Below are 24,554 nucleotides of genomic sequence, written 5' to 3' on the forward strand. Positions count from 1 at the left end.
TACCCCTAAGTATTTGCTTAATGGAAATTTTTAGCAAAGGTTTTCTGCTACTGTTGTACAAATTACTCCACATTCATAATATTGTCAAAATTCAGAAATTCTAATTAATATACCTTTAAAAACAGCAGTGACAAAAAAATAAAATAAATACGTTATTTAAGTGCCCTTTAACTCTATTCTTTTTGGTTTAAAAAAATAATGAAAAGCAGCCCTCTCAAAGCCATTTAAAAATATGTGTTTTATGTTTATATTGTTCATATCAAAAGGTAGTAAAAAAAATACCATCACAAAGGCTACTTTCATGTAGATAAAAATTACTAGGTACGAAATGATTAAAAGAACGCCAGCCACTAACCATTATTTTCTACAATACATTCTCTCAGAGATATGACTCTTGCCATAATTAACTCAGACATGCTGTGAAATGATAAACATGTGGACCATTATTATGTGCAATGTACTTGCCCTTCCCCAATAAACTTCTTAGCGTACCATCCTATCTACTATGTCTGATCTCCTACAAAAAGAAATTGCTTTTTTCAATGATAATTGTTCAGACCATATGTTATCAACAATCAAATGAGTATTGAATAAGATTTTAGATTGCATACAAAACAGGGAACATATTTAGACTGTACACCCCGCATACCTTAAAATCCTATTTTACACTAATTTCTTTGGCTTCAGTGAGGTATTAAGACAGCCTGAAGCTTACTAGCAATAAAATATTGACATTGACAATTCTAGTTTCAGCAGATGTTCTGCCGATGCAAAGAAAGATTTAAAATGTGTTCTGGACAAGCAGCTTGAAAATTACTCTCTTGCAGATGAATAAGCATCAATACAAAACACACTGTTGCAAGTCTTGTAGTTTTGTATAACAGATAATGAAAAACCATCTGTCCTGTGTAGTCATTTGCCAAGAAACTGTTCTAGCATACAATTTCACTTTCTTGTACTAAAAAAAGTCAGTAATAAACAATATACCTAAATAGTTTTCTTTCAGACTACATACTATTCCAAGGAAACTCACTGCACAGTGAGCATCTTGCAACCTTAGTTTTGTACTATAGATTGTAGCAGAGCAACATTTAAATAGATTTTGTGTATTAGTTGAATGTTAAATGGACATATAACACTGTGAGGTTGCATTTTAAAATGTCTAATTATGGTGAATAAAAAATGCAAATACTTTCATTATTGATTTTGTCCGACATATCCTCTAATTTAATAAAAGGGACATATAGTTATTAACAATGTAATTTACATTGAAAGCTGTTTAGGAGCCGTTGTGGTGCACGTTTGCTGCTTCTTAACCTCTTATTTGTTTGGGGTGATTGACAGGCCCTGTTCTTGTGGAACTGGTTCCATGAGAGCATGGGGCAGTGCTGCACAAATAAATCCTTGTGCAATGATAACTGATGGCAACAGACAAACATTGGAAGAACCCGACCACCCTTTCTTTGCAGCGACTGGGAAGTGGATGCTGTGTGTACACTTGCCCGCTCACTGCAAATATGGGTGGAAAGGTTGGTTCCTTAGTTTATTACTTAGTATATGGAAACCTTGAGTTTTGTACCTATTTGAGTGTATTGACAGGTAAATATATCAGACAAGGTTCCGACATGCAATTAACCATTAACCCATTGAATTCTACAATTGAGCTTTTAAGCTCAAATCCCTCCCAAAGTTGTCCACATAAGGAGGCTTCAATATGCCCTTTTCTGATTTTCAGAATGCAGTTTTCTGGTCTCAGTAATCATGCACGGATACACACTAGAGTGTCATTGATGGTGTTTCTTCCTGTAATAGCAGTGCATGATACAAGGGAGCTCACTCAAAGAAAAGCAGAAGCTGGAATATGCATGACACATACCCATGAGAATAAGTATTGAATATACTGTATATATATATATATATATATATATATAAATATATATAAAAGAGGGGGTGAAACAGCGCAGGGATGAACAAAACAAGGAGGGGAAGAAAGAAGACAGGGGCCAATATATTATAGTATGGTTACCGTAATAGGTGATTAAAGATTCACAATAAGCTTGCTCACCTGGTCATACTGCAATGTGGCCCGGATTACAAGTTGAGTAGTATGGCTTTATCGCACGCAAAATGGTATTTGCGTGTGGATTAGTCACCTACTTGATGTAACAAGTTGCGTGGTATGGGTTTCCCTCAAGCGTTATGGCTTTTACCGCAATGATCCATTCCGCAATAAATGACCTGTAGTTATGTGTTTTGTGTAACAAAAAAGTTTCACAAAACACATAAAAAATATGTTACAAAGTACACTAACACCAATAAACTACACAATTAACCCCAAAACCACCACCCCCCGCATTGCAACTAATAAATAAAGCTGTTAACCCCTAAACCACCATTTCCCAGCATCACAACTAATAAATAAAGCTGTTAACCCCTAAACTGCCACCCCCCACATCGCCAACACTAAATAAAGCTAATAACCCCTAAACCGCCATCCCCCTAACTTTAACAAAATTAAAATACACCTAAATTAAAGTTAAAATATACTATCTTAAAATAAATAAAAACTTACCTGTGAAACAAAACTAAAACCTTAGTTTAAACTAAAAACAAACCTAACATTACCAAAGATTATAAAACCTAAAATTACCACAATAAAACTACCATTACAAAAAATAAACGCTACAATTACAAAAAATAAAAAAGCTACCATTACAAAAAATAACAAACAAAATTACCCAAAATAATAAAAAAATATTCCTATTCTAATACCCACCCAAAAAATAAAAAACCCTAATCTAAAAATAAACTACCTATAGCCCTTAAACAGCCTTTTGCAGGGCATTGCCTCAAAGCTAACAGCTCTTTTACCTTAAAAAAAACAGTTACCCCCTAACATTACAAACCCCCATCCCCCAAAATAAAAAACCTTACTAAAAAAAACCTAATCTAACCATTGCCTCCAAAATGGCATTTGGATGGGCATTGCCCTTAAAAGGGCATTCAGCTCTTTTTCAACCCCCTAAAAAAAATCCCTAATCTTTAAAAAAAACACCCCAAAAATAAAAAACCTAACACTAATCCCCAAATTGGTACTCAACAATGATGAAGGGCATCGCTCCATCTTCATCCCAGAGGCAAAACATCCTCATCCATTGAAAGAGCATCATCTCCAACCTTCATCCAGGCTGCGGTCCATCTTCTATCTTCATAACGGTGGAGACGGTGAAGTCGCCAACACTAAATAAAGCTAATAACCCCTAAACCGCCATCCCCCTAACTTTAACAAAATTAAAATACACCTAAATTAAAGTTAAAATATACTAACTACCTTAAAATAAATAAAAACTTACCTGTGAAAAAAAACTAAAACCTAAGTTTAAACTAAAAACAAACCTAACATTACCAAAGATTATAAAACCTAAAATTACCACAAAAAAACTACCATTAAAAAAATAAACACAACAATTACAAAAAATAAAAAAGCTACCATTACAAAAAATAACAAACAAAATTACCCAAAATAATAAAAAAATATTCCTATTCTAATACCCCCCCAAAAAATAAAAAGCCCTAATCTAAAAATAAAATACCAATAGCCCTTAAACAGTCTTTTGCAGGGCATTGCCCCAAAGCTAACAGCTCTTTTACCTTAAAAAAGCAGTTACCCCCTAACATTACAACCCCCTAATCTTTAAAAAAAACACTCCAAAAATAAAATAGAAAACCTAACACTAATCCCCAAATTGGTACTCACCAATGATGAAGGGCATCGCTCCATCTTCATCCCGGAGGCAAAACATCTTCATCCATTGACAGAGCATCTTCTCCAACCTTCATCCAGGCTGCGGTCCATCTTCTATCTTCATCCCGGTGGCGACGGTGAAGTCCTCCTTGATGGTGGTCCTCCTCTTCAGAGCATCAACACGGAACTCCTCTTCCTGCTGTCTCCAGCCGCACACTGAAGATTGAATGCAAGGTACCCCTTTTATTTGGGGGTACCCTTGCATTCCTATTGACTGACAATTTAAAATCAGTCAATAGGATGATAGATGCTTTCATCCTATTGGCTGATTTGAACTTGTCAGCCAATAGGAATGCAAGGCTACCCCCATATAAAAGGGGTACCTTGCATTCAATCTTCAGTGTGCGGCTGGAGACAGCATGAAGAGGAGCTCCGTGTCGATGATCTGAAGAAGAGGACCGACATCGCAGATGACATCGCAAAGGGTTTTTGCCATCGCCACCGGGATCAAAATAGAAGACGGACAGCGGCCTTGATGAAGATTGGATAAGATGCTCCGCCGATGGATGAAGATGTTTCGCCACCGGGATGAAGATGGAGCAAAGCCCTTCATCATTGTTGAGTACCAATTTGGGCATTAATGATAGGTATTATATTATTTTTGGGGTGTTTTTTTTAAGAATAGGGATTGTTTTATTTATTTTTGGGCTGAAAAAGAGCTGAATGTCCTTTTCAGGGCGATGCCCATCCAAATGTCCTTTTCAATAAATAGTTAGATTTGTTTTTTTTTAGTTAGGTTTTTTATTTTGGGGGGTTGAGGGTGTGGGGGTTGTAATAATAGGGGGTAATTGGTATTTTTTTTAGGTAAACAAGCTGTTAGCTTTGGGGCAATGCCTTGCAACAAGCCCTTTTAAGGGCTATTGTTATTTTTTTTTTAGATTAGGGGTTTTTATTTTTTGGGGGGTGTTTTTTTGGGGGGTATTGGAAGAGGAATAATTTTTATTAATTTGGATAATTTTGTTTGTTATTTTTTGTAATGGTAGTTTTTTTTTATTTTTTGGTAATGTTAGGTTTTATTATTTTTAGTAATGTTAGGTTTTTTGCTTTTTTTGTATTATTTATTTTTGTAAAACAAGTAATGTTAGGTTTGTTTTTAGTTTAAACTTAGGTTTTAATTTTGTTTTACAGGTAAGTTTTTATTTATTTTAAGGAAGTTAGTATATTTTAACTTTAATTTAGGTGTATTTTAATTTTGTTTAAGTTAGGGGATGCTAGCTTTAGGGGTTAATAGTTTAATTTAGGTAGTTGCAATGTGGGAGGGCGGCGGTTTAGAGCTTAATAGCTTTATTTAGTGTTGGCAATGTGTGAGGACAGAGATTTAGCTGTTAATAGCTTTAATTAGTGGTGGCAGTCTTAGGGGTTATTAGACTAGGGGCTTATGTTAGGGTGTTAGGTTTTTTGATAACTTTCTTTTCTCCATAGACTTCAATGGGGAATGCAAAAATGTGATGTTGATTAATTTTTTCTCCATTGTTCTCTATTGGGGAATATGTGCACGAGCACACCAAGTTGGAACTTGGTTTGTGTGTGGCATGCGGGTTACTGTAGCATAACGCTCACGAAAAGAATGTTTTATTGAAACACATGTATTTACAGTATATATATATTTATATAGAAAAAAAGAGTATGATGGGGATTTGCTACAGAAAATCAAAGCAAGGTTGGATCATTTTGATAGTAAAAGCCTTATACAAGTGGATACAAACAACAGCAATAGAAATAAAAATAGAATTACAACTTTAAATATCCAACAGACACCAAAATGTGTGACCACATATATCACCCAGCATCGCAAGATTCAAAATATTTTAAATAAACATTGACAAATACTCCTTTTAGATCCAATTTTGAAAATCTGTCTAGGTAATAAACCAGATGTATGCTATAGAAAAATATAAAGATCTTACAAATGATTTAGCTCCAAGGAAACTTAGAAAAGGTAAAGAACACAATGTGACTAATTGGTGGGGAGCCAACCCCAGTTTATACAAATGTAGACAAATAAATTGCATCATGTGTCCTCATGTTAAAGTTAAACAAAATTGCCATTCTTTTACTAATTTTATTTCCACCAAAAATATTTCTGTAAAGATAGATGTACTTGCAATTTTACATATTTTGTTTATCAGTTAAGGTGCAACCCTGATTTATGTTGGAAGGACGTATAGATAGATAAAAGATTTAAACAGGGAACATTACAACATTATCAAAAACTCATTTGACCAGCATAACATTTGAGATCCCTTAAGAAAATATCATGGCAGTGATCTAACAGGGTTTTAGATCCACATTATCGAGTGGGTCCCTCCTGATATCTGGGACACAAATAGATTACCGAGACTTAGGCAGGGAGAAACCTTTTTAATTAAAAAAAAAAACCTAGGTTCAAATATAGACCTGGATATCCAGGCATTTTTACAATAGGATCCAACACCAAAAATCTGCTTCTTCTTGGCCACATGAGGTGCTCTAATTGTACACATATTAAAGGGACACTGAACCCAAATGTTTTCTTTTGTGATTCAGATAGAGCATGCAGTTTTAAGCAACTTTCTAATTTACTCCTATTAGCAATCTTTCTTTGTTCTCTTGCTATCTTTATTTGAAAAAGAAGGCATCTAAGTTTTTTTTGTTTCAGTACTCTGGATAGCACTTTTTTTATTGGTGGATGAATTTATCCACCAATCAGCAAGGACAACCCAGGTTGTTCACCAAAAATGGGACGGCATCTAAACTTACATTCTTGCAGTTCAAATAAAGATACCAAGAGAATGAAGAAAATTTGATAATAGGAGTAAATTAGAAAGTTGCTTAAAATGTCATGCTCTATCTGAATCACAAAAGAAAAAATGTGGGTACAGTGTCCTTTTAAGGAATCCATTCTTAAATCAATATTTATTAGCTATCTTTGTATGAATTATTACATAGGATCAGCCCTGTGATACCAACATTGACTGTAGTCACTAGCTTAAAGGGACATGAAACCCAATTTTTTTATTTTATGATTCAGATAGAGAATACAATTTTAAGCAACTTTCTAATATACTTCTATTATCTAATTTGTTTTATTCTCTTGGTATCATTTGTTGAAGGTGCAGCAATGCACTAATAGATTCTAAATGAACTCATGGGTAAGCCAATCACAATCGATATATATATGCAGCCACCAATCAACAGCTAGACCCTAGGTTCTCTGCTAATAATGAGCATGCCTATATAAACATTTCAACAAAGGATAATAAGAGAAGGAAGCAAATTAAATAATAGAAGTAAATTGCAAAGATGCTCTGTCTGAATCATGAAAGAAAATGTTTGGGTTTCATGTCCCTTTAAGTACATTTAGAAATAAGCAGCTTTTCTGAAACTGGTATAAGCTATCATATCTACAGACAAAAATATTCCAAGCATTTCAGAGCATTTCTCCCTAAATATACTTAATGAAAATAATATCCACTTTTAGAATGTATATTTTATCAATTAGGACTTGAACTAGATACATTACACAATGTATTGTTTTGGTTACCAATTTCTTTGTGTCTTCTCTTCAAATGACTAGGTACATAAAAATGTAAATCCGTAACGATATGTTTTACAAACTAGCTGTTGTGAGTTCTGTTTAAAAAATATTAAGGGGCACATAAAAGTATGCAGTATTTTACTTTAACAACAGTATATGTATACAACTAAAAGTACCATAATTTGAGTGGGTGTATCTCACCACACTGTATTTAAAACCAAACTGGCATAGGACTTGATAATCTTGAGAAAGTCCTGATGCTACATCTAGCATAAGACAAAAAACCAATTACAGTCCTCTGTAAAATTAAAATGTGATGCAGTACATAGATTTCAAAGCATGTCACTCCCCAAAACAGTAGACATGTGCAACGCTAAAAAAATTGTTTTGTTTCGTTTTCATTAGTTAAAGGGACATAATACTCATATGCTAAATCACTTGAAACTGATGCAGTACAACTGTAAAAAGCTGACAGGAAAATATCACTTGAGCATCTCTATGTAAAAAAGGAAGATATTTTACCTCACAATTTCCTCAACTCAGCAGAGTAAGTTCTGTGTAAAAAGTTATACTCAACTGCTGCTCAGCTGCAGGTAAAAAAAAAACAGCAGCCAATCAGCATCAACAGTGCTGAGGTCATGAACTCTTTTACTGTGATCTCGTGAGATTTCACTTAACTCTCATGAGATTTCATTGTAAACTTCCTTAAGCTGAATAGGGAAATAAGATGGGAGTGCACGAGGCTCAATCCTTCGGCTGTCCCAGGACAGACATACTGATATGCTGCTTAGAAGCCCTTTACAATGGGATGTTGCTACTGAGAAACTTTTGAGGTAAAATATCTTTCTTTTTTACATAGAGATGTTAAGGTGATATTTTCTAGTCAGCTTTTTACAGCTATGCTGCATCACTTTCAAGTGTTTCAACATTAGGGTATTATGGCCCTTTAACCCCTTAATGACAACTGACGTACCAGGTACGGCCTGCAAAAACTGTCAGTTAGTGACAATGGACGTACCTGGTACGTCATGTGTCTAATTGAGTGCTGGAAGCGATTGCAATCGCTTCCAGCAGTTCTCAGGGTATTGCAGTTATGCCTCAATATTGATATACCAAAATGGGCCTAGATCAATACTTGGGGTTGTCTACTACACTACACTAAGACTAAAATTAACCGTACATGCTCCCTACAAGCTCCCTAATAACCCCCTTCACTGCTGGACATAATACACGTAGCGGCCTTCTAATTACCAAAAAGCAATGCCAAAGCCATATATGTCTGCTATTTCTGAACAAAGGGGATCCCAGATAATCATTTACAACCATTTGTTTTTAGGGATCCGTTTGTTTTTTTCGGATCTATTCTTTATTCATATGCATTATTCGATGCGAAAAAACGATTTAACTAAACAGAACTAATATGCTGGCGATTTCCGAAGCAAAATAATCTAAAACCGCCGCTTCCACCCACATCATCAACACTAAATAAAGCTATTAACCCCTAAACCCCTGCCCCCCACATAGTCAACACTAACTAAACCTATTAACCCCTAAACCGCCGACCCCCCATATCCCCAACACTACCTAAACCTATTAATTCCTAAACCGCAATTCCTCAACATTGCTGACACTAACTAAATCACTAAACAAAGCTTTTAACCCCTAAACCGCAGTTACCCAACATCACTGACACTAACTAAACTTAATAACCCCCAAACCGCCAAACCCCCACATCGCCAACAATACCTAAACCTATTAATTCCTAAACCGCAGTTCCTCAACATCGCTGACACTAACTAAATCATTAAACAAAGCTATTAACCCCTAAACCACATTTCCTAAACATCACCGACACTAACTAAACCTATTAACCCCTAAATCGCAGTTCCCTGACATTGCTGACACTAACTAAACCTATTAACCCATAAACATCAGTTCCCCCAACATCGCCAACACTAACTAAACCTATAACCCCTAAATTGCTGTTCCCAAATGTCGCCAACACTAACTAAACCTATTAACCCCTAAACCGTAGTTCCCCGACATCACTGACACTAACTAAGCCTATTAACCCCTAAACTGCCGTACATCCACATCACCAACATTAATTAAAACCCTAACTAAACCTATTAACCCCTAAACTGCCATACACCCACAAGGCTAACACTAACTAAACCTATTAACCCCTAAACCACCAGCCCCCACATCACAACAACATAAATTAAACTATAATAACCCCTAAACCTAACACCCCCTAACTTTAAAATAATTAAAATAGGCCTAAATTAAAGTTACAATTATTAACTAACTACCTATTTAAAAATAAATACAAACTTACCTGTGAACAGGCCCAGACTGGCCATAGGGCATACCGGGTAGATGCCCGGTGGGCCACCTGTTATCTTAGCCCCGCCCACCATTAACACACGAGGCACACACACAGAATGCTTCACTTCACTGTGGCTCTTAGCTTGTTTAATATTAGTGACATGATGCCGGTGCAGCTGTTGGGCCGCCTGTTTCCTTAGCCCCGTCCACCATTAACACAAGCAAAGCGTTTCACACTTCATAACTTTGTTTATTGTTAGAGTGCACTGTGACATGATGTTGCTGTGCAGCAGCTGTTGGGCCGCTGGTTCCCTTAGCCCCACCCACCATTACCCTTAACTCACAAACTGTAGGCTAGTAGCTCTGTCCACTTTTTTGCCACAAATGAAACGTTACTTTGACTGACACTGACAGACAGTCTCAGTAACATGTGTGGAGTCAAACTGAAGCAGAAGCACACAGCGGTAAAGTGTCGGTACGCAAGTGCACTGTGACATCATTTGGGAGGGAGTGGGACTTAAACCCAAAAGTGACTCTGAGCCAGACTAGCTAGGCAAGGTGCAGGCAGGTGCAGGGGCAGACTTAATGCAGGTGCAACTGCATCTGGGTCCATGGCTGGGGGATGAGCGGGCCCTGTTAGACTTAACCATTGGTATTGATGGATTAGAAAGAAAAAGAAAAAATGCTTTTTTATCTTTATTACTTCTTCGTGTATCAGTTGATCTCCTTACTGCACTAAAATTGCAGAGCTGTCAGAGTTTGTGCAGTGTCACTTTCCTGTGCTGAGCGGCAGGAGCGAATGCTCAGTGTGAAGTGAGGATTATAGAGTTAGAGAGGTGTGCAGCAAGTAAACAGGAAGTGACTAGATGAATTCAGCCACAAACAGCATGCAGCTTTTCCTTGCAGCATGAGGATGCTTGAACTTTGGAGAGCTAAATTGAGGCTCAGGCTTCTGTTTATCTCACTGGGGCTGGGCACAAAAGAGTTAAAGGTCACTCAGTCTGCAGGTATGTTAAGAAGAAGCTATAGCCTATAACTGAACCCTGCAGTTTCAGTAAGTGCTTTCTTGTTATGTGTATTTGTGTATCTGTGTGTGCAAGAGTATTTGTGTGTGTGTGTATCTGTGTGCAAGTGTTGTGTGTGTATCTGTGTGCAAGTGGTGTGTGTGTGTATCTGTGTGCAAGTGTATGTGTCTGTGTGTACCTGTGTGCAAGTGTTGTGTGTGTGTGTGTGTGTATCTGTGTGCAAGTGTATTTGTGTATGTGTTTGTATTTCTGCTTGTATCTGTGTGTGTTTTGTGTGTGTGTGTGTATCTGTGTGCAAGTGTTGTGTGTGTATCTGTGTGCAAGTGTGTGTGTATCTGTGTGCCAGTGTATTTGTGTGTGTGTATCTGTATGCAAGTGTTGTGTGTATATCTGTGTGCAAGTGTATGTGTGTGTGTATCTGTGTGCAAGTGTATGTGTTTGTGTGTACATGTGTGCAAGTGTTGTGTGTGTGTGTATCTGTGTGCAAGTGTATTTGTGTGTGTGTTTGTATTTCTGCTTGTATCTGTGTGTGTTTTGTGTGTATGTTACTGTATAAATTTGTGTGTGTATATATGTGCATTTGTATATCTTTGTGTGTGTATGCATCTTGTCATTAGTGTATTTTGACTAAAGTGTGTGTTTGTATTTGAATTTAAATGTTTATATCTGTGTGTATAAATATTAATATATGTATGCTTGAGTATTTGTGTGTAAATCAGTGTGTGCATTTTAAAAAGTGTTTGTGTGTATTTCTGTTGAGAGCGTATATGGTTGTGTTTTTTTTGTATTTGTGTGTGTGTATTAAAATTTGTGCTTGTGTGGGAAGTTGTATTTTAATGTGTGTATTTGTGTGTGTGAATATATCTGTTTTTGTATTTTTGTGTGAGTATATATGTATGAGAGTGAAAAAAGGTATATGATTGTGTGTATGTGTGTATAAATATATTTGTATAAATAAAAAGAGAGAAGCGCTCAAACTGGGAACGAACAATAGCATAATAGCTTGTTCTATGGCTAGTTACCACCCTAGAAGCAGCCTCTTTTTGCTCAATATGTGCCTTTCACAGAGAAGAACTTTCCTGTAGCATATCAGTCTGATCCTGACTTCACAGTACAGTCCAGCCCCGAAATACCAGGCAATCCCTCTCTGAACAAGAGAAACAGCAAAACCCCAGAAGTACGTTTCGGCCTATTGTGGGCCTCGTCAGTGAGGTGCAGCCATAGCCCTCTAGGCACACTGAGCAACGGGTCCACGTCTGGATTCCCGCATCACACTTAGGGAGACTTCCCTAAATGTCATAATTTGCATAAATAAAAAGAGAGAAGCACTCAACCTGGGAACGAACAATAGTATAATAGCTTGTTCTATGGCTAGTTACCACCCTAGAAGCAGCCTCTTTTTGCTCAATATGTGCCTTTCACAGAGAAGAACTTTCCTGTAGCATATCAGTCTGATCCTGACTTCACAGTACAGTCCAGCCCCGAAATACCAGGCAATCCCTCTCTGAACAAGAGAAACAGCAAAACCCCAGACGTACGTTTCGGCCTATTGTGGGCCTCGTCAGTGAGGTGCAGCCATAGCCCTCTAGGCACACTGAGCAACAGGTCCACGTCTGGATTCCCGCATCACACTTAGGGAGACTTCCCTAAATGTCATAATTTGCATAAATAAAAAGAGAGAAGCGCTCAACCTGGGAATGAACAATAGCATAATAGCTTGTTCTATGGCTAGTTACCACCCTAGAAGCAGCCTCTTTTTGCTCAATATGTGCCTTTCACAGAGAAGAACTTTCCTGTAGCATATCAGTCTGATCCTGACTTCACAGTACAGTCCAGCCCCGAAATACCAGGCAATCCCTCTCTGAACAAGAGAAACAGCAAAACCCCAGACGTACGTTTCGTAATTCTTTTATTAGAAAAATAATCATATATGCATATATACAAAAATAAAATCATAATAACAAATGCAAACAAAATATCTCTTGTTACAAAACTGAAATATTGACCCAAATTTTTGTCATCAGAAAAAACAAAAAACAAAATGCAAACATTAAACTTAAATAATCACACAAAATAAAATTAAACATATTTCAAATACAGACAAAAACAAACTGGAGGAAAATAAAATAAAAAAATAAAAAAATAATTAAATAATCCAATCCTTCCACTTCTTTGTCTTCCAGATGCCTTCCGAATCTAATTCCCCATATCGCCTCCTATCAAAAGAAAAATACAAAAACAACTTCCCACGGATCATACCCACACAATTACCTACAGTAACTACCTCTTTCTTAAAAATCAAAATATTACGCACATCCCACAAAACCTCCTTCACACAACATGCCAACAACCATATCAATCTTGCTTTCTCCTTTTCCACACCACTTCCACACAAACCATACATCATCATATTAAAAGTAAAAAACTGCACTCCACTCAAACCCTTAATCATCCTTTTCAAACTTCTCCAAACATCCCTAGCATACTCACAATTCCAAAACAAATGAATAACACTCTCGCTTTGAAAACAACCATCTCTAGGACACACTTCTGAAGCCACTAAACGACGCATTCTCTGAAAATCCCTTGTTGGCAAACACTTATGCACACTCATCCAACTAATATCTTTCTGCCTATTCATCAAATACTTATTACACACATTTTTCCATACCAACACACATTCATTTTCATTCAAACCCCCAATCAACTCAAGACCTTCCTTCTTCTCCAACATTTTCAACACCATTCTGTTTGCACACCACATCTCCCTACTAACATTCTCCAAACCATATTTTTTAATCCAACATTCCACCCTTACATAAAACCACGGAACAGCAAAACATACCGGTTTCTTTCTATCAATCTCAAATAAACCATATCGTCTTAAAACATTTCCACAAGCATACTTTACCATACAACCAGCCATGCTATCCTTACCACTCAGAACCACACACCTACTAACATATTTCACAGCCAAAAATCTCTCCACATTTGGAAAACCCTTAACAACAACATCTCTTTTCAAACGCTCCATACCAGAACTCCAGAAAAAAGAAAACAACACTCTCAAAATTCTCCGAAAAATCCTCTCAGGTTGCAGAAAAACTAACGCCAAATATAACATAATAGGGATCAAAACCGATTTAATAACTAACATTTTCCCTTCCAAAGATAAAGTCCTTAAAGACCAAAACTGAAGTTTTCTACTCACTTTATCAAAAACATTCTCCCAACTTTCCAAGCCTTTTAAATCCACATCAAATTTCACACCCAACACCTCAATTGCACCTTCAGTCAAAGGCCATCCACAAGAATCAATCTCCCTATCATTACCAAAAACTTTAACTTTACACTTATTCCAATTAACTCTGAAACCACTTGCCATACAAAAACATTCAACTAAAGTTTTCACCCTCCTCAAACCAGCCTGAGTCTCACATACCACACTCACATCATCCATATACCCAATCACTTTTAAACACCTTCCATTACTACCAGGAACACTCACACCTCTAACTAATTTATCCTTCCTCAAACTAGTTAATAATGGCTCAATGACACATACAAATAACACAGGAGACAAAGGACATCCTTGACGCACTCCAGATTTAACACAAAATTCCTCAGTCAAAAAACCATTCACCTGAACTTGACTCACAATATCACTATACAAACATTTAAACCATCCAATAATCTTACCAGAAAAACCTAAACGTTCTAAAACATGAAACATAAAATCATGCACTACCCTATCATACGCTTTTTCAAAATCCACAATAGCAACAGCAACAGACCTCATCCTCTCCCTCACATACCACAGTACATCACGTAGTAACAACAAACTTTCAGAAATCTGACGCCCAGGAACAGCACACACTTGCTCTTCCCCCACAACCTTACCAATCACTCCACGCATTCTATTTGCCAACACCTTTGCAATAACCTTATAGTCAACATTCAACAATGTAATCGGCCTCCAATTCCTCAAATCTCTCTTATCACCCTTTTTAAATAACAAAACAATCAAACCTTTCCTCATTGAAACAGGCAAAACATTTATTCTAAAAACAAACTTACAAACATCCAACATATCAACCCCAATCAAATTCCAAAAACAAGTATAAAATTCAACAGGCAAACCATCACAACCAGGTACCTTCCCATTCTTAAAACTCCTAACAACCTCTGCAATCTCATCCAAACTTAGATCCCTTTCTAACAAATCGTTATCACATTTTTCCAACTTAATCTCAATGTTTTCCAACAACTCATTTTCCAATAAAACATCTCTTGTTTTTTCTTTATACAGCTCACTGTAAAACTCATGAACTTCGCGCAAAACACCATCCGTACCATTAACTTCACACTCAACCTTATCAAAAACACTAACAAAACCAGTCTTTCCTTCAAAAGCTTTCTTAAAAAAAAATTTACTACAAGACTCATCCTTTTCCATTTTCTCCAATCTTGCCATAAAAACAATTTTCTTTCCTTTTTCATGCATACACTTTTTAATTATCTTTCTTGCTTCAGCAATTTCCTCATGCACATCAATACCACAATTTCTCAATTCATACAAATACAACAACCTCAGATACCATTTATCATACAACTCCCTTTCCATTCTAGCTTTCTCACAGCCTTCTTAATAAAAAAAACCTCTTTATTTCCACCTTCAACCATTCCCACCACATAAGCACATTACTAAAATCACATTTTCTTTCACACCACCTTTCATACATCCAAACAAACTGACGCTTAAACTTCTCATCTTCTAACAAATCCACATTCAGTTTCCAAACACCCTTACCATACTTGATCTTCAAATCACAATTCACCTTACACATCAAAAGGGTATGATCCGTAAAGGGCATCCGCTTTAAAGAAAAATTATCAACACATAAAAATTTAGATAAAAAACAAAAATCAATTCGAGATTTTATCCCACCACTATAACTAAAGAAAGTAAAACCCTCCCCTGAAAAAGAAACAGACCCGAAGGCATCCTTCAAACCGAAAGATTTAAGCAAATCAAGTAAAAACTTCCTTGAGCTATCCACCCTACAATCACTCCCACCCTCTCTGTCCCCATTCTTAATAATACAATTAAAATCCCCAACCAAAAAAGTTGGCTCTCGACCTGGCAGAAAAAACTTTAAAGTTTCAAAATTAAGCAAACGTTCTACCCTATTTGGAGAAGCATATACATTAAACAAACGAAAAACAGTCCCACAAAAACTAAAACTAACCAAAAGTACCCGACCTGGGACAATATGAACTACATTAAGTATAGAAAAACTAAACCCCTTAAACAAAACTCCCACCCCCTCATCCCTATCAGAAGAACAAGACCATACTTTAGGACCATATTCCCAGTCAGCACATTTAGGATGTTCAGAGAGACCACATTCCTGCAAACAAAAAATATTAGCAGAACATACAGATAATAATTTAAAAATTGCAGCTCTCCTTGCTATAGTTGTCATACACTTGACATTAAGGGAAGAAATGGTCAGAAACATCACAAAAATAAATTAAAGAAAAACAAAAAAAGAAATAACATCAGGACTTCTTCTTTCCTTTCTTTTTCTTAGGACTCAAAGGAGATCCTTTAAATCTGCCTCTGTGATGTTCCGACCTCCTAGGCTCCCCCTTGCCAGCCTCATAACCAGTAACTTCAGCAAGTTGGTTCACATCTCTTTTATCTAGATAACCAACAGAAGAGGCATCAGAAAAGTCACCTATACACTGGCTTGAGTCAGAAGGAACGTCTTTAGTAGAGACAGAAGGAAACTCTGAAATTAAAGAGTCAGCATCACTTGTAGTATCTGGATCTGCACCCTTAACTACTGGAAGATTCAAATCAGGACTCTCCCATCCATCAGAATCCGCATCTATTTTTCGCTTGGAGGCAGATTTTTTCCCTTCAGTGTCCATATCCTCCTCAGAACTAGAGGACACAACAGCAGACCAATCAATGTTCTCCCCTTCACCAAGAACAGCATCAGGAGCAGCATCACAAGATGACTCAGTGAAGGAAAAATTCTCTGTCCCAGGAACAGCAACAGTATCATCCACAGAATTGGGCAACAGGGCTTCAAGAACATCTGAAGCAGCTATCATATTAGATGTAGCAAGATCCACCTCCTGAAGATGAGATTGGGATTCCTCTACCTTCTCAGCCACAGGAACCACCACAGGAGCATCAGACACCTCTCCGACAGGGACCCCAACTGCAGATTTCTTACACAAAAGAGGTAATATAGAGTTCAATGCCTCATCAGAGACCTCCTCCTCATTCACAGATGGCTCAACTGCAACTGAAGATGTTTTTTTTGCAACATCAGCATAGGAAGGCTTCACTCTATCAAGCCCCTGAAACATCATCAAAGGACACATCCTGCACAGATGACTTGAAGAACCACACAGATCACAGGTCCGGCGTTTACTACAGTGGGCAACAAGATGATCCTCCTCACCGCAATTTCGACATCTGGCACCTGGGCAATTTTCAGCAATGTGACCAAACAGGTTGCAACTACGGCAAAAAAGAGGCATGTCATCATAGTATAGGAAACCTCTATTTCCACCAATGGCGAAAGTCTGTGGAGGGTGTTTCTTTCCACCAATACCTAATTCATCTGGCACAAACCGCACCCAGAACCTGCGCTTTCCATTGAAAGTCCCAAACTGATTCTTCAGCTTGCTACCTCCTTGAACATCATCAAAGTAGCGACAAAGAAACAGACGAATTTCCACATCAGTGACCCAAGGGTTGTACATATGTACTGTCACCGGGATTCTTCTTTCCCTCTGCACACAGGCAACAAATTTCATGCCAACCAACTCTGGAGCAGCAGCCATATCAATAGTCCGTTGATAGCAGGTCTGTAAATAATGCTCATTGGTGAAAGCCACATCAAAAATCCCTCTTGAAGGGAATGACTGAACACAATGCAAGCTTGCTCTTGGCATCTTCAAAACACCCTCCAAAACCACCTGCTGGACATGAGCCAAACCAATCTTCTCTCGAAAGTCCTCAGAAATCAACACCCGAAGTGTATGGGGAACATTTGGCACATTGGTAGCCATATTTGCCCTATTGCCTCTTTAGGCTGGATTTCAGAGCGCCCCCCCCAAAAGCAGCATGTGGCTGAAGTCCAGGGACGATGCCACAAGGCCAAGGGGAAGGCCCTACTACCCAGTTGCTGTACGCCTAAGGAGTAGCCACCCCCCCAATAGCAGGAGGAGCCCAAACCCCAAAGGGAAAGGACCCCAGGCTGAAGGAGCAGGTCTCCAGGCAGCAAACCAAGACCAAGACCAAGACCAAGACCAAGTACAGAAAACTGCACTTGATCTAAGCCAAAGGCCCGAGAAGCAACCTCAGCTGATCATTTCGGCCTATTGTGGGCCTCGTCAGTGAGGTGCAGCCATATCCCTCTAGGCACAATGAGCAACGGGTCCACGTCTGGATTCCCGCATCACACTTAGGGAGACTTCCCTAAATGTCATAATTTGCATAAATAAAAAGAGAGAAGCGCTCAACCTGGGAACGAACAATAGCATAATAGCTTGTTCTTTGGCTAGTTACCACCCTAGAAGCAGCCTCTTTTTGCTCAATATGTGCCTTTCACAGAGAAGAACTTTCCTGTAGCATATCAGTCTGATCCTGACTTCACAGTACAGTCCAGCCCCGAAATACCAGGCAATCCCTCTCTGAACAAGAGAAACAGCAAAACCCTAGACGTATGTTTCGGCCTATTGTGGGCCTCGTCAGTGAGGTGCAGCCATAGCCCTCTAGGCACACTCAGAGAAGGATTGCCTGGTATTTCGGGGCTGGACTGTACTGTGAAGTCAGGATCAGACTGATATTCTTCAGGAAAGTTTTTCTCTGTGAAAGGCACATGTTGAGCAAAAAGAGGCTGCTTCTTGGGTGGTAACTAGCCATAGAACAAGCTATTATGCTATTGTTCATTTCCAGGTTGAGCGCTTCTCTCTTTTTATTTATGCAAATTATGACATTTTGGGAAGTCTCCCTAAGTGTGATGCGGGAATCCAGACGTGGACCCGTTGCTCAGTGTGCCTAGAGGGATATGGCTGCACCTCACTGACGAGGCCCACAATAGGCCAAAACGTACGTCTGGGGTTTTGCTGTTTCTCTCGTTCAGAGAAGGATTGCCTGGTATTTCGGGGCTGGACTGTACTGTGAAGTCAGGATCAGACTGATATGCTTCAGGAAAGTTTTTCTCTGTGAAAGGCACATGTTGAGCAAAAAGAGGCTGCTTCTTGGGTGGTAACTATCCATAGAACAAGCTATTATGCTATTGTTCGTTTCCAGGTTGAGCGCTTCTCTCTTTTTATTTATGCAAATTATGACATTTTGGGAAGTCTCCCTAAGTGTGATGCGGGAATCCAGACGTGGACCCGTTGCTCAGTGTGCCTAGAGGGATATGGCTGCACCTCACTGACGAGGCCCACAATAGGCCGAAACATACATCTGGGGTTTTGCTGTTTCTCTCGTTCAGAGAAGGATTGCCTGGTATTTCGGGGCTGGACTGTACTGTGAAGTCAGGATCAGACTGATATGCTTCAGGAAAGTTTTTCTCTGTGAAAGGCACATGTTGAGCAAAAAGAGGCTGCTTCTTGGGTGGTAACTAGCCATAGAACAAGCTATTATGCTATTGTTCGTTTCCAGGTTGAGCGCTTCTCTCTTTTTATTAATGCAAATTATGACATTTTGGGAAATCTCCCTAAGTGTGATGCGGGAATCCAGACGTGGACCCGTTGCTCAGTGTGCCTAGAGGGATATGGCTGCACCTCACTGACGAGGCCCACAATAGGCCGAAACGTACGTCTGGGGTTTTGCTGTTTCTCTCGTTCAGAGAAGGATTGCCTGGTATTTTGGGGCTGGACTGTACTGTGAAGTCAGGATCAGACTGATATGCTTCAGGAAAGTTTTTCTCTGTGAAAGGCACATGTTGAGCAAAAAGAAGCTGCTTCTTGGGTGGTAACTAGCCATAGAACAAACTATTATGCTATTGTTCGTTTCCAGGTTGAGCGCTTCTCTCTTTTTATTTAAATATATTTGTATGAATGTATGTGTACGTGGTTGTGTGTGTGTAGAAGTATATATGTACAGTATGTGTATGTGTGTGCATACCAGAAATTTTGGGGCCTCTCTATGATCACAGGAAATGTGCCCATGTGCTAGTACACACTGGTCTGCAAATGTGTCATGTGCATCGTTATCCAGGCTAATAAGAGGGTTAAATTACTGAAGTAAAATACAACAGTGATTTAACATTTGCTTTGCTAGTACACACACAGTTAATCAAGGTGGTTAATTACTCCCTTCAAAGTTTATTTGCAGCATTGATTTAACCCGTACGTTGCTCATAGTAGTTTGCGGTGGTATCTTAACCCTTGCACATCAAGAATACCTATTGTCAATGAAGGGATTAAATTAATGCTTCTACCCACAAAGAAGTCATTTAAACCCTTGATTACACCAGCCTCCACAGGTGTACATATAGATGCTGTCACATATATGCAGTATTTGCAGTCTGTGTGTATGTATGTATGTATGTATATGTGTGTGTATATACAGTATGTATGTATGTATGTATGTGTATGTATATGTATATACTGTATATATATATATATATATATATATATATATATATATATATATATATATATATATATATACATTATATTGCTTACTAGTCAGTTACCTTCGATATATATTATAAAGTTATATATATATTATAAAGTTTGCAATATACTTTCATTCCTGTTAGAAATGGGAGTGCAAAACACTGTTATATTCCACACAACCATTGGCTGCACACTCTAGTGACCTATTTATAACTGTCCCTAATTGGCCACAGCAGAGAAGGTAACCTACGTTACAACATGGCAGCTCCCATTGTTTTATAGACACTAACGGCTAGATTTAGAGTTCGGCGGTAGATGGGCTGTTAACGCCACGCGTGTTTATGTCTAACGCACGTCATTGTTTGACTCCGGTATTTAGAGTTAAGATAAGACCATCTAACGATGCTCCTAACGCGTGTATGTCACACGCGTAATCCTGCCCGCGTTAGACAGTCTCCCATAGAGATCAATGGGAAATCAAATAAATTGCCTTTTTTCACCTAACACTCGATCTCGCGAGAATACGCACAGCTCGGTCATATGACGCATACCACATCATGCACAACAATAACACGCCGCAAATGTCACAACAACAATCAATCAACAAAGCACACAAGCATTACACATTCACAAGCGGGGGAAGTTTTTATACTATTTATACGGGGAATACGCATATACTTTAAGATGCGGAAAATCGCACAATAACAACAAGGATTAAAAAATATATACATACACTAGAAACAAAATCGCATTCAATATCATTATATATTATGAAAAACATACATATACAACACTTCACGAAGAACACACCATCGCAAATTCACATTTAAAAAGAATACTTTTGGACAATGAAAGCGAAAACGAACACTATGACATCATCGCATTCTACACATTCCACAAATACCAACTCTAAATGAGCATGCGCAAATTAACACACCTAATACACATTGCAATAATATTAATTGCTAATAAAGCACACCTGAACACTAATTACAATGGAAATTGGGACATCATTAAACATTTACACAGGGTATATAAGCACCACACAAGCATGGCTTCTTTGACTGTGTTGCTGGTGGGTCTTTTGAGATTTAAGAATAGAGAGTTAGAGATTTTTTGAGAGTGAGTTAGTGTTAGCGTGAGAGAGTCAGTTGGTAGTGTTAGCGTGAGAGAGTCAGTTGGTAGTGTTAGCGTGAGAGAGTCAGTTGGTAGTGTTAGCGTGAGAGAGTCAGTGAGTTAGTGGGAGTTAGTGGGAGTGGGAGAGAGTCTGTTAGTGGGAGCGTGAGTGAGTTAGTGGGAGTTATTAGTGATAGTTGTTAGTGTGAGCGTCAGTTAGTGGTAGTTAGTGAGCGTTAGTGGGAGTGTTTGTTATTGAGAATTAGAAGTAGTGTGAGTTAGCGAGCGAGTGATTTATCTGTACACTTAACACATTTACACGCAAACACATTCAATACATACATACACTTATCAATAACACTACATACACTCCATACCCCCTACCCCCTCATACTACACTCCATACCCCATTCCTTGTAGTCCCATTCCCTTTCATCCCATTTACTCTTATCCCATACCCCATACCCATCCCATACCCATCCCCTAGTTACATTTAGTTTACATATCCTCCTTTTAGTCTTATTCTTTTCGTTTATTTAAATACTCCTTACCCTCTTTTTTTTTTTACATCCCTCACACTTTAAGCACCTTTTTTGTCTTTTTAGTTCTTTATTTTGACCCCCTTTCATTTCATCACACTCACTTTTTTTTTATTATTTGGGGTTTAGTTTAGGGAGGAGATGGAGGCCAGGCAGGGGACAGGTAGAGGGGGGAGTAGAGGGAGGGGGAGAGGAACAGGGCAGGACGGGGGGCAGGAAGCGGGGGTGGAAGCGGTGGGTGGACCCAGCCACTTGGTTCAAGATGACCAAGTGGCTGGGCCCAGTGGCGGTCAGAGTAGGGCTTCACAGTCCGGGAAACAGAGGGCATCGTCACAGGGGAAGGCCAAGGCGACTAGGGAGGCGAGGTTTACGATGGAGGAGAAGGAGGCCCTCGTAGAGGCCTATATGGCCAGGCATAGGATGCTGCAGCACCAGAAGACTACCCCGACTGACAGGAGGAGGCTCTGGAACGAGATTAGGAATGCAGTCAATGCAGTGGGTGGCCGGAACCGGGATATGGATTCTATAAAACATCGGTACCGGGACTGTAAACTTGAACTTAAAAAAAAGTTAAGCCTGGAGGCCCGACATGCCGCAGGGACCGGTGGCGGCCCTGCCCTTGAAATGGAGTACTGCAGATGGGAGGAAATGTTGCGGCCCAGCATCTCCGAGGTGGAAGTAGTCGGTATCGGAGGAATCGATACCGGGAACCTGCCACTCTCATCTGACGGTAAGCTCATTGAACAATAATTTCACATACAAATGTATTTCAATGGACACTATACGCAAACATTTACTTTCATGATTGAGGTAGCGAATACAATTTGACAAAACATTCAAATGTACTTATATTACCTAATTTGATTCATTCTTGAGATATATTTTAATGAAGAAATAGCCATGCACACGGTGAAACAATCACAGGAGGCAGCTATATTCAGCTAACAATCAGCATCTTATAAGCATATTTAGATATGCTTTTCAGCAAAGAATATCCAGAGAATGAAGCTAATTAGATAAGAAAAGTACATTCGAAAGTTGATACTAAATGTATGCTTCTAAATCATGAAAGATAAAACATTGGGTTTCATGTGTTAAGGATCAGATTAATGCTATTACGCTGTTTACACGCATTCTATTACTTTGCGGTTACATCAGTATCTAGGCTATAGGTTAGGTGTGCATTTAAACAGACTGAAAACAAACGCAAAAACATTCACATTGACCAGATATCACAAACACGGTTTAGAAAAAGCGGAAATCGTATTGATTGTTTGTTAGATTTCAAAGTGGATTAATGATTCTGCATTTGTAATTGTATCGTAAGCTAAGTCATTTAAACCTTGATTTGCAAATATGCTAATATATATATATATTTTTTTTTTTTTATTATTTATATACAGAGTCTGGGGACGAGGCAGCACAGCCTCCTGCATCTCCCCGGGATGAGAGTGGTGGTGAGGAATTCCCACTTCGGAGGGAAGAGGCCCCCCGTGACGAACAGCGCACGGGAGATGATGAAGAGGCCCCGGAAGCACAGGAGGATCCCGCTGAACCCGTGGAACCCGCGGAACCCGAGGTCCCTCAAAGACCCGCACTCCGCCGTGCACGGGCACCCCGCCGTGCACGGGTTCAACAGGCACAACAAGAAGAAATAGCGGAGGTGCGGGTTCTACTGGAGTACATAGACCAGATGCGTACCTCCCGGATAGAAAACATAGAAGGACGACGCAGAATACTTGATGGGCAGAATCAAATAATTCAAGGCCAAAATGAAATAATCAATATACTGAATAGAATACAAGAAGGACAAACAAGAATGTTTAATCTACATCAGGAAATGTTCACATTTTTCCGGGAGGCGCATGCTGGTCTACCTCCTGTTGCTGGGCCTCTTGTTGCTGGGCCTCTTGCTGCTGGGCCATCTCCTCCTGCCGGCCCATGTCATCCTCCTCCTCAGCCATCTACTCCTCCTCCTCCTCAGCCATCTACTCCTCCTCCTCCTCAGCCATCTTCTCCTCCTCATCCATCTTCTCCTCCTCCTCAGCCATCTACTCCTCACCTTGGTCGTCCCAGTACTCTTCCTTCCACTCCTCCCACAACAGCTCCAAGGAGGACTCTTCGGAGTCGGCAGTTGCCTCTCCCAGAGCCTCAGCCCCGTGGGAAGAGGGGAAGGAAGAGGAAGTAAGTATTTTTTTCCATCTTCAAATATTTTTTTTGTGTAATGGATAGGTATGTGATGATGTGGTTTTCATACACTTGTGGACCACACTCTGTATATAATCGACTTCTATGGGACCGGGTCCATGGAGGAAGATTCTTTGCAGAGTGTGGGTTATAAGTGTGTGAAAACCACATCATCACATACCTATCCTTGTTCATGATATTGATTGGTTTCTGTGATGTGATGTCCAAACTGTTTCCCGAATCGCTAACTAAATTACCATAACAATTATCCATGATGGCATATTACTGTTTGAATGCCAATAACACAGCTTAAAGGGACAGTCAGAAAATTATTGATTACAAAGAAAACACTGTATTACGCATTATAAAGTTTGAAACAA

This window comes from Bombina bombina, chromosome 2 (assembly GCF_027579735.1).
Source record: "Bombina bombina isolate aBomBom1 chromosome 2, aBomBom1.pri, whole genome shotgun sequence".
Lineage (NCBI taxonomy): Eukaryota > Metazoa > Chordata > Amphibia > Anura > Bombinatoridae > Bombina > Bombina bombina.